Source organism: Pseudopipra pipra, chromosome 7 (genome assembly GCF_036250125.1).
Source record: "Pseudopipra pipra isolate bDixPip1 chromosome 7, bDixPip1.hap1, whole genome shotgun sequence".
NCBI lineage: Eukaryota > Metazoa > Chordata > Aves > Passeriformes > Pipridae > Pseudopipra > Pseudopipra pipra.
In genome coordinates this window covers 44946-54455 of record NC_087555.1, presented here as the reverse complement: position 1 = coordinate 54455, position 9510 = coordinate 44946, and the positions used below count along the sequence as shown (strand labels likewise).

At 61.8% G+C, this 9510-nt stretch overlaps 16 non-coding genes across 16 annotated transcripts; 11 read left to right on the top strand and 5 right to left on the bottom strand.

Annotated features, from left to right (window-relative positions):
* Positions 1 to 27: 27 nt before the first annotated feature.
* On the bottom strand, positions 28 to 109 carry TRNAS-GCU (transfer RNA serine (anticodon GCU)). Its single transcript has one exon. It is a non-coding gene; the product is annotated as a tRNA-Ser (tRNA).
* A 154-nt stretch (positions 110 to 263) lies between these two features.
* On the bottom strand, positions 264 to 336 carry TRNAM-CAU (transfer RNA methionine (anticodon CAU)). The gene has a single exon. It is a non-coding gene; the product is annotated as a tRNA-Met (tRNA).
* A 111-nt stretch (positions 337 to 447) lies between these two features.
* Positions 448 to 529, top strand: TRNAS-GCU (transfer RNA serine (anticodon GCU)). The gene has a single exon. It is a non-coding gene; the product is annotated as a tRNA-Ser (tRNA).
* An 877-nt stretch (positions 530 to 1406) lies between these two features.
* On the top strand, positions 1407 to 1489 carry TRNAS-CGA (transfer RNA serine (anticodon CGA)). Its single transcript has one exon. It is a non-coding gene; the product is annotated as a tRNA-Ser (tRNA).
* Positions 1490 to 2126: 637 nt separating this feature from the next.
* TRNAA-UGC (transfer RNA alanine (anticodon UGC)) lies at positions 2127 to 2198 on the bottom strand. Its single transcript has one exon. It is a non-coding gene; the product is annotated as a tRNA-Ala (tRNA).
* Positions 2199 to 2750: 552 nt separating this feature from the next.
* TRNAA-UGC (transfer RNA alanine (anticodon UGC)) lies at positions 2751 to 2822 on the top strand. The gene has a single exon. It is a non-coding gene; the product is annotated as a tRNA-Ala (tRNA).
* Positions 2823 to 3093: 271 nt separating this feature from the next.
* On the top strand, positions 3094 to 3175 carry TRNAS-UGA (transfer RNA serine (anticodon UGA)). Its single transcript has one exon. It is a non-coding gene; the product is annotated as a tRNA-Ser (tRNA).
* Positions 3176 to 3657: 482 nt separating this feature from the next.
* Positions 3658 to 3729, bottom strand: TRNAA-CGC (transfer RNA alanine (anticodon CGC)). The gene has a single exon. It is a non-coding gene; the product is annotated as a tRNA-Ala (tRNA).
* Positions 3730 to 3975: 246 nt separating this feature from the next.
* On the top strand, positions 3976 to 4047 carry TRNAP-CGG (transfer RNA proline (anticodon CGG)). Its single transcript has one exon. It is a non-coding gene; the product is annotated as a tRNA-Pro (tRNA).
* A 270-nt stretch (positions 4048 to 4317) lies between these two features.
* Positions 4318 to 4389, top strand: TRNAA-UGC (transfer RNA alanine (anticodon UGC)). The gene has a single exon. It is a non-coding gene; the product is annotated as a tRNA-Ala (tRNA).
* A 255-nt stretch (positions 4390 to 4644) lies between these two features.
* Positions 4645 to 4716, bottom strand: TRNAP-AGG (transfer RNA proline (anticodon AGG)). The gene has a single exon. It is a non-coding gene; the product is annotated as a tRNA-Pro (tRNA).
* Positions 4717 to 5347: 631 nt separating this feature from the next.
* On the top strand, positions 5348 to 5419 carry TRNAP-UGG (transfer RNA proline (anticodon UGG)). The gene has a single exon. It is a non-coding gene; the product is annotated as a tRNA-Pro (tRNA).
* Positions 5420 to 6004: 585 nt separating this feature from the next.
* On the top strand, positions 6005 to 6076 carry TRNAP-AGG (transfer RNA proline (anticodon AGG)). The gene has a single exon. It is a non-coding gene; the product is annotated as a tRNA-Pro (tRNA).
* Positions 6077 to 6378: 302 nt separating this feature from the next.
* On the top strand, positions 6379 to 6450 carry TRNAA-UGC (transfer RNA alanine (anticodon UGC)). The gene has a single exon. It is a non-coding gene; the product is annotated as a tRNA-Ala (tRNA).
* A 651-nt stretch (positions 6451 to 7101) lies between these two features.
* TRNAT-AGU (transfer RNA threonine (anticodon AGU)) lies at positions 7102 to 7175 on the top strand. Its single transcript has one exon. It is a non-coding gene; the product is annotated as a tRNA-Thr (tRNA).
* Positions 7176 to 7755: 580 nt separating this feature from the next.
* TRNAS-GCU (transfer RNA serine (anticodon GCU)) lies at positions 7756 to 7837 on the top strand. The gene has a single exon. It is a non-coding gene; the product is annotated as a tRNA-Ser (tRNA).
* Positions 7838 to 9510: the final 1673 nt, after the last annotated feature.

Here is a 9510-nt window from a genome sequence, read left to right as displayed (position 1 = left end):
GCAAAAGCTTACGCGGCAGCAAAAGCGCGACGAGGGTGGGATTCGAACCCACGCGTGCAGAGCACAATGGATTAGCAGTCCATCGCCTTAACCACTCGGCCACCTCGTCCCGCCGCGCGCCCCTAAGGGCCAGGCCCCCGCCCGTGACGGACCGGACCGGACCGTCGGGCCCTCACGGAGCTGAGCGTGGCCGCAGACTGTCGGCGAGGAGAGAGGGGGAGAGGCCGGGGTGCGGAAAAAAGAAGGAAAAAAAAAAAAGGTATTGCCCTCTCTGAGGCTCGAACTCAGGACCTTCAGATTATGAGACTGACGCGCTGCCGGCTGCGCTAAGAGGGCGGCGGTGGAGGCCGCCCCGCTGGGGCTTGCGGGAGGCGGGGCGGCAAGGGGCGGAGGCGACACTGCGGCGGCGGCGTCAGGCCGGCAGGGGGCGACAGGGCCCCGCGGCGGGACGAGGTGGCCGAGTGGTTAAGGCGATGGACTGCTAATCCATTGTGCTCTGCACGCGTGGGTTCGAATCCCACCCTCGTCGCACTTTTGCTGCCGCCATGGGAGGCACTGGGGACACCCCCGAGGACACGGAGGGGGCCACCGCGTTGCATCCTGCCCAAGGGGCATGAGGTCGGTGGTGCCCTGCAGCAGCACCGTGTTTTGGAAAGGGGGGTGATGATGGCAGGAGAAATCGAGGTAGCATCAAAGAGGGGCAGCCGAGGTCCTGGTGTGGAGTGGCTGGGAGCCTCTTATCCAGGACTCACAGGAAAGAAAACACTGAAATCTTTAAAGGAGTGATTAATGCAGAAAGTGGCTGTTGAGTAGTAAGGTGATAACCTTCCCAAAAGGAGGGAGCAACCGGAAAGCAAACTGGGACAAAGGAGGCATGAAACCGTGGACGGATGCCTTGAACTCTCTGGGGACTGCAGTCAGAGAAGATATGGAAGTGTTTTTCCCATCGGAGTTGTTGGTGAACCTGCTTGTTCATCATAACGGTGGCTGGACATGTGCCCCAAGGGCTCCTACACCAGTGGTGCCAACTTCAAAGTGCAGCCTCTGCACTGGTGGCCACAGTCAGTGTGTGTCCAAGGACCCTGCTCCCATGGGAAGTTCACCCCTCACCTCCATTCCCTTGTCGTTAGAGGCTCTCCAGGTAAAAGTGTTCACCCAAACCGCTCTGGGGCAGTGCTGTCATTGTGAGGGGGGCAAATAGGGGCAGCAGGGAAGAATGGCCCCAGCAGTGCCCCCCAGCTTGGGGCAGGGAGGAAAAGCATCTCCCCCTCAGCACCCAGGCACCACCGGGAGTCAGACCCAGGATCTCCTGTTCACTAGACAGGCACTTTGACCAGCTGAGCCCATGCGGGGACCCCCGGGCCAGGGGCTGCTGTCTCCCCCTGCCCCGGGAGTGGCACAGTGGGGCTGTGATGGCCGAGGGGTGAAGGCGTTGGACTCGAAATCCAATGGGGGAGTCCCCGCGCAGGTTCGAATCCTGCTCACAGCGACAGGGTTTTAGCTGCCCCTACAGGAGTTCACCGTGGTGGGATTTAGGGCAGGCCCCAGCCCTGTCCCTCACACTCTTCCCAGGAAGTGGCTCCTGCACTGGAGAAAATGAGGCATTGTAGGGCAGGGAGACATGGGCCACTTGACCTGGGGCCAAGGAGAATCCTGTCCCAGAGGGTGGGGACCACAGACACCCAGGTTGTCGGGGTGGGTTTATCTACTTTTGCCCATGGGCCAGCTGGGACCCACACCAAGCCCGTGGGCCATGAGGGAGTGCTGGGAAGCCCCATGCAGGCTTGGGGCTGTGGTTCCACCTTTAGATGTGAGAAGTCCAGGATCCAACTCCCAAAGAAGTCCTCCCTTTGGGCAGAGCCTGTCTTATTTTTCTCTGGGGGTGCAGAGCTCTTTGGGGTCGTCCCCTTGTTTCCCCCCAGTCACTGCAGCTTGGAGTTGGCCAGGATGAGCAGGGCAGCTTGGGGTCTGGCATGGGGTGTGGGCACCCCCTATGCACCACTGCTGTCCCCCCACTCCTGTGCCAGCTGTGCCTGCAGGCAGCCCCTGGGCTTTTATGGGGGGTCTGGGTGGCTTTGCCAGCCCCACAGCCAGCAGCGAGGGGTCCCTGGGGAGGCAAAAGGACATGGAGATGCTGGGGGTAGATCCCAGGGCCTCTTGCATGCAAAGCAAGCGCTCTCCCGCTGAGCTACATCCCCTTGTACCTAAGCAGGATGGTGCCCAGGAGTCCCCACTGGTCCTGTGGTCCACCTGCCCCTGTGGCCACTGGGTCCAGGGAATTTATGCCACCATGGACACCTCTAAACACTGGCCACATATCCTGGGCACACTAAGATGGATTTCCCTGTTCTAGGCTGTGCCAGGGGCAAAAGGCAGCACCAGCCACCCTCGCTGACCCCCAAAATTGTGGGGCACAGATGTGGGGGTGCAGTGGGGTGCAGCACCCTAGCTTGTTGGTCTAGGGGTATGATCCTCACTTAGGCTGTGAGGGGTTTAACTCCTGGACGGGCTTTCCTTTTGGGCATCCACCTTCTCTGGCTGGCATGTGGGACCGTGGCATAACCAGAGCCCTGGCACAGAGGGGTGGGTGCCCCTTCCTGGCTGGATGCATTCCTGTGAGCAGGATGGGCCCCCAAGGCTGGCAGTGTGTATCCCAAGGGTGATGGCCCTGAGGGCAGAGCAGGGGGAGCAGTGGGGAGCAGTGAGGGTGCAGGGACTTCACCAACCCTCCCTCCCCTGCCCTTGCACAGGGGGATGTAGCTCAGCGGGAGAGCACTTGCTTTGCATGCAAGAGGCCCTGGGATCGACCCCCAGCATCTCCATGTCTTTTTCCCTCCAAGACCTACTGTAGCCCTGGGCATCCTTGGAGGATACTTCCCTGCAGTGCCCAGTCTTGTGGTGAGGCAACCTGGAATTTTTCCAGCCATCACTAAATATCCCTGGATGTTCCCTTTTCCCAGCCCTGGCAGGTGTGGGTACTGGGGCTGAGCAGAGCCGTGGCAGCAGGCTGGGGAATATTCTCTCCCTGGAGGCAGAGCCCAGGGCAAAGTGGGGTGTCCCTGGCTGCCCTTACCAGGCAAGGGGGCAGCTGTGGCTGTGATGGCTGAGGGGTGAAGGCGTTGGACTTGAAATCCAATAGGGATTCCCTGCGCAGGTTCGAATCCTGCCCACAGCGGTTGGTTTTACGCAGGCCTGGATGGGGTGGGGGTCTGGGTAACCCCATCCCAGCAGCATTGCTGGAGAGTGAGGGGGCAGGGAAAGGGCAGCGCTGCACTGGGCACTGGCTGGCTGTGGACCTTGGGCTCAACTCCTGGCTGACACCTCCTTTTGGGCACCCACTGCCCGGCATGGACTCTGTGGGGTTGAGGCACCGCTGCCTGGCACAGAGGGCACGAGCAGCCCCCCCCTGCTTGGGCAGAGATACAGATCAGCCATGGCTAGGGCTGGTTCCCTCCTGGGTGGGGAAGGAGCTGTTGGGGCAGCGGGGGAATGGCAATGTAGGGGGGCCCTGCTGCCACTACAGCCTCAGTGGACAGCTCTGCCGTGGTGCTGGGTGCAGGAGCATCCCCCACCTTTGGAGAGACCTCCCAGAGGTAGACATGACTTTTTCATCACTGGCCTGTGGAGGAGGTGGGTTTGTGGATGGAAAAAAAAAGCTGGAGATGCTGGGGGTTGAACCCAGGGCCTCTTACATGCGAAGCAAGCGCTCTCCCGCTGAGCTACATCCCCTGCCTGGACACCCCTAAACTTGGGGTCCTGCTGCCCTCTGTGCTCCTCTTAGCCTCATTTTAGAGTCAGGGCAGGTACAGCCCATGGCCATGCACAGGTGACATGCCCACAGCCAGGGAAGAGCAAGGGTGACCTCCCAGCTGTGACCATCCATCAGGACAAATGGAGCTGCCACAGGTCCCACCCCACCAAGTTCTGTGAGTTCTGTGAGTGAAGGATGGGGTTCCTGCCATCCCACAGCACCCCGGCTCGTTGGTCTAGGGGTATGATTCTCGCTTCGGGTGCGAGAGGTCCCGGGTTCAACTCCCGGACGAGCCCTTCTTTTGGGCACCCGTCTACCTTGGGTGGCACAAGTGGTCCCTGGCCACAGGGTGAGACCAGGGCCAGGGCGGTGAGGGGGAAACAGAGCCTGGTAAAGTGAGCATGGGCAGACTATTTTGCATGGCCACATACCAAAAATAGGATGGAGCCCCTTAGAAGCAGCAATGGGGATGGTGGAGTGCAGGCTGTGACTGTCTGGTTTGGAGCCCAGAGGGCAGAGCAGGGGCAGCAGTGGGGGTGAGGGGACTCAACCAGCCCTTGCACAGGGGGGATGTAGCTCAGCGGGAGAGCGCCTGCTTTGCATGCAAGAGGCCCTGGGATCAACCCCCAGCATCTCCATGTCCTTTTGCCTCCCCAGGGAACCCTCCCTGCTGGTTGCGGGGCTGCCACCGGAACGCCCAGAACAATCCTGGGGCTGCCTGTGGGCACGGCCGGCCTGGGATTGCCTGCTGGCCCCCCAAGGCAGGCAGCGAGGAAATGCCCGTGGCCATTTCCCTCCCTGTCCTGCCCTGGTGTCCCTTCCTAGAGGGGTCGGGGTATCCCTTGGGATGAACATCGGTGCTGGGGAGACCAGAGCGGTGGGAGCCAAAAGAAGGGCTCGTCCGGGATTTGAACCCGGGACCTCTCGCACCCTAAGCGAGAATCATACCCCTAGACCAACGAGCCGGGGTGCGCGCCCGCCCCCGCCCCCCCGCTCTGGGCCCACTCCCCGGATGCTTCCCGGGAAAAGGGCGCTGCGAGCACGGCGGGACACGCGTCACGCCCGGCTCCGCACCGCCCGCACCCACGCACGGCCCCGCAACGCTCGCCACACTCGCCAGCCCTCACACACGCCCGCAAATCGCCCTGCCCAACAATGCTCCGCGCGCTCCCCGCCAGCGCCCTCGCACACCACCCCGCACCACGCCAGGCCCGCACACCGCGGCCCGCGCACGGACGGGCCCCTGACAAACACACACGGGCCTCTGCTGCCAGCCAGCACAAACGCAGCTGCCGCGGCCCACGAGCTCGGCGACACGGCCCGGGCCCAAGAGCGGCCGATGCTGCTGCCAAGCCCCGCCCGCTCCATCCGCTGCCAGGCCCGCCCAGGGGCTTTGGGGGAGGAAGCGCCGCCCCCGCCGCTGCTGGGGGGACATGGAGGCGCTGACGCCTCGCGCCCACCTCCGGCTGCTGCTTCAGAGGGCGGCCCCAGCAAGGGGGACCCCCCTGCTCCCGCAGAGCCCCGGCCGCGCACAGCCCCGCCTGCCCCCGAGCCCCCGAAAGTCCCGGGCTGCCCAAAGGGCAGCGGCTGCACCCCGGCTCGTTGGTCTAGGGGTATGATTCTCGCTTTGGGTGCGAGAGGTCCCGGGTTCAAATCCCGGACGAGCCCCTCTCTTTTGCCCGACCACCGGCCCCCGCCTGCCAGACGCCCTACATTGCTTCCGCAGGGACGGGGGACACGCCGCTGCGGGGAATCCACGCAACAAACCCACACAAGCCTGCCCCTCACCACCCCACTCCCCTCGCCAGCTTTTCTCTCACCTCACCCGCCTCCGCAAAACCCGCACCACACCACCTGTGCCTTTGCCCCACTTCTGCCCCCGCGGCCATCGCAATCCCTGCCGCCGGCTCTTCAGCTGCTCCCCAGGGAGGACGAGGACGAGGACGAGAAGGAGGAGGGCTGGGGATGCCCCGGCTGCCAGTGACTCTCCCAGGACCCTCAGGGCTGGTGTGGAGGAGTTGGCGAAAACCTGTCGCTGGGAGCAGGATAGGAAGCTGCACAGGGAATCCCTACTGGATTTCGAGTCCAACGCCTTCACCCCATCACAGCCCCAGCCCCAACCGCGTGCGGGACACGTGGCCCCCGGCCCAGCCACCCCCGCTGTCCCCGCTGTGCTCCGTTGTCCCGGCGAGCGGGGACGTGGCCGCGGGCTCCCCACACACAGGGAGGGGGGCAAAAACCCCTGCGCACCCCGGCTCGTTGGTCTAGGGGTATGATTCTCGCTTAGGGTGCGAGAGGTCCCGGGTTCAAATCCCGGACGAGCCCTTCTTTTGCCCGCACCACCGCCCGCAACCCACCCTGACGCACGGCACACTCGAGGACAATTAGGTGCCATCGCACACCCACCGCCCACCTCTGCCCGGGGGCTCCAGCCACAAAACCGCACCCGGGGATACTTGACAACCCTTCCCCCTCTTCTCACTCCCTCCACAGCCCGCTGGCACCTCAGCCACACCCAGAGCCTGCAAAGCCCTGAACCGCCTTTCCCCAGCCTGGGGAGCTGCCGAAGGCAGCTGACACAGCCATTTGCTCGGACTGGGGACAACGCCGCGGCACAGCCCGTGCCAGGGGATGTAGCTCAGCGGGAGAGCGCTTGCTTTGCATGCAAGAGGCCCTGGGATCAACCCCCAGCATCTCCATGTCCTTTTGCCTCCCCAGGGAACCCTCCCTGCTGGTTGCGGGGCTGCCACCGGAACGCCCAGAACAATCCTGGGGCTGCCTGTGGGCACGGCCGGCCTGGGATTGCCTGCTGGCCCCCCAAGGCAGGCAGCGAGGAAATGCCCGTGGCCATTTCCCTCCCTGTCCTGCCCTGGTGTCCCTTCCTAGAGAGTGTCCCTTGGGATGAACATCGGTGCTGAGGGGACGAGCTGGGTGGGAGGAGGGCAATAGGAGCAACAAGGAGGGCTCGTACAGGATTTGAACCCAGAACCAGGGCAACGCACTGAGGACACCCAGGATGGTGGAGTGAGCCTCCAGAGAGAGAGACAAGACTGAGGCAATCAGCTCAGGGCAGTGCAAGGGGAGCTGGCACGGCTCTGCTGGGGCAAGGGGAGGGGGCAGCATATCCCTGTAGGGCCTGGGACCCCCAAACCCAGCTGGCATTGTTTACTGTATGTGTTGGGTTCCCTGTGCCAGGGGCTTGATCAGCACTGGGGGTGCTCCCAGCAGCAGACAGACATGAGTTTGCAGCTGGGGTAACCCCAAACCTGGGACTGCAGTCTGGGTCATGGGGTAAGGGGGCGTGGGCAGAGGGTCAGGTGTTTTTAGGGACACCCAATGACAGGCACATGGGCACCATGGCTCAGCTGGTCAAAGCGCCTGTCTAGTAAACAGGAGATCCTGGGTTCAACTCCCAGTGGTGCCTGGGCCTGGGTGGCTATTTTTCCTCCCTGTTCCAAACTGGGGGCACTCTGCGGGTCTTTGCCCTGCCCTGAGCAGTAGCGATCCCCACCCCTTTGTCCCAGGTGACCTCACTCTGGGGGTAAGAAGTTTCCTTCTGCTTCCTCTCCCTTGGAAGCTCACAGTGGAAAGATAGCTCAAACTGCCTCCAGAATCCAGGGAGTTCAGGAAATAAAAGATTCTGCCTGGACCCTCACCACCTTCCCTGTTTCTTTGCACGACTGGTGCTGAATCATGTAGGAAAAGCGTCTGGACAGAGGCTGGGTGTGGGTGAGTGATGGAGAGGACTGGTGCACACACTTTTAAGGCAAAAATAAATGCCATGTTGCCCTTTGCCATTGTCTGAACACAGGGGGAACATGGAGAGAGGCAAATGGGTCACAAATGCCTGCTTGCCTCCCTGTCCTGCTGTGACAGGGGCTGCCAGGGCTCCTCCTGCCCAGCCTGGCTCACCAGAGGACACCCTGAAGGGCCAGCCCCAGTTTTGCAGTCTGCAGTCAAAAAAAAAAGAAAAAAAAAAGCTGCCAAAAAAGCCCAACACAGGGGACGAGGTGGCCGAGTGGTTAAGGCGATGGACTGCTAATCCATTGTGCTCTGCACGCGTGGGTTCGAATCCCACCCTCGTCGTGTTTCTCTGGACCCCCCCCATCCAAAGGAAAGTTTTTTATGCACTGCCCGGTATCCTCCTGCTCTCTGTGTTTTGCTCTGCCCTGTTAAGTACACATCACATCTGCCTCTGGATTGCTGCTCCCACGGGGTGAACCTGCTCCTGGTTGCTCAGGGACCAGCGTTGCCCTCCTATGCAAGGGGCTGTGCTCTGGTGCGGCCCCCATCCCACTCCATTCCCTGAGCCCACCTGCCATCCCACCACCTTTTCTCCAGGAGGCAAAGCACCAAACGGTGGGCAGGGAAGGTTAGGACCTGGCATCCCCATCGTGCCAATGGGAGCCAAAAGCCATCCTAGATGTCTTGCTGAGCCATTGCCATGTCCCAGAGGTGCTTGTTCTGAGGATGGTGTAGCTGCCACGTGTTGGTAGCTCCCTCCTGTGTCTGCAGCAGTGCTCACGGTGTAGATTCCTGGAGAGAGAAGAAGGTGAGCTATGGCAAGATGAAGAGGAAAGAAGTAAAACCACCTCTGGGATCCCAGAGGTCTTGCAGAGAAGGAAGCCCCGCATTTGGCAGAGCGTGTCTGTGCTTCAGTGCACCTGGGGAAACACACTGTGCCAGCCTTGCCAGTGCCTTCCCTACTCCCTACTCCTTTCCACTGATGATGTGGCCAAGCAATGCCATGGCTTCAAGGTAAGGTGAGGATGCTCAGGCTTAGCTGCCCACACTTTTTTGACCTTTGCTGTGACATTTCCTTTCCATGCCTTGGGGAGATGTGGAGACCAGCAGGGAGCTGCTTCCCCTCTGTCAGCTTCTCTCAAGCCAGAAACCAGGATCAGGCAGCAGGGAAACACCAGACCCATCCTGTTCTGCTGCCGTGAGATGCTGTGGTGCTTGGCTAGCTCTGCCACCTCGGGGAAAGAGGGATGTCCTTGCCTGGACAGCCAGGTGCCTTGCGAGGGGTATGTGGGAGATTTCCTAGGGAAAAGGCGTGGGTTTGGGTGCAGCCCTGGAGAGAGACCAACTTGCAGCTGGAGGTGGTGAAATGGGCCAGGGTGGTGGGTGCAGGCACGGCATGGGGGTTGCTGTCACAGGAAGGGATGTGGGTCCTTGCAGGGCAGAGGCAGCTGGGAGAGGAGCCAAAGTGGCTGGAGGAGGACACCCTTCAGCCCTGCCCTGGCACATGCATGTCCCTGCCCTGGTGAGTGGTAACAAGTCCTCCTGAAGGGAATGTGCCAACATTGCTGATGCTGTGGAGCATCAGCCCACCCAGGGACCCGGCAGTTATAGGGATCGTGTGGCGGCAGGAAACTGGATCATCTGCAGCCCCAGGACAACAGCTGGCAGCCGGAGCCTGGCTCTCCCCAGTGGCACCGGCTGGGCTCTGCTCCCTGAGCTGCACACGATGGCCCTGGAGCACCCCGAGTCTGCCCTGACAAGGACACAGGCAGCCAGGATGCCCTGTGCCTGGGTCTGTCTGCATCAGGATGCTGCCTCCTGGCACCGGGGTGTCCTGCTCATCCATCAGCCATCTGGGAGTGGTCCCTGCATGTCCTACTGCCAGGAAGCAAGCCCTGGGCAAGTGCCCTGGATGCAGATGTTCCTTGGAGATAGAATGCAGTGGGTCTGTTGCTACTTTAAAACGTGCCCTTGCCTTTGCCTTTCAGGAGAAATTTTGGTACAGGGGCAAGCTC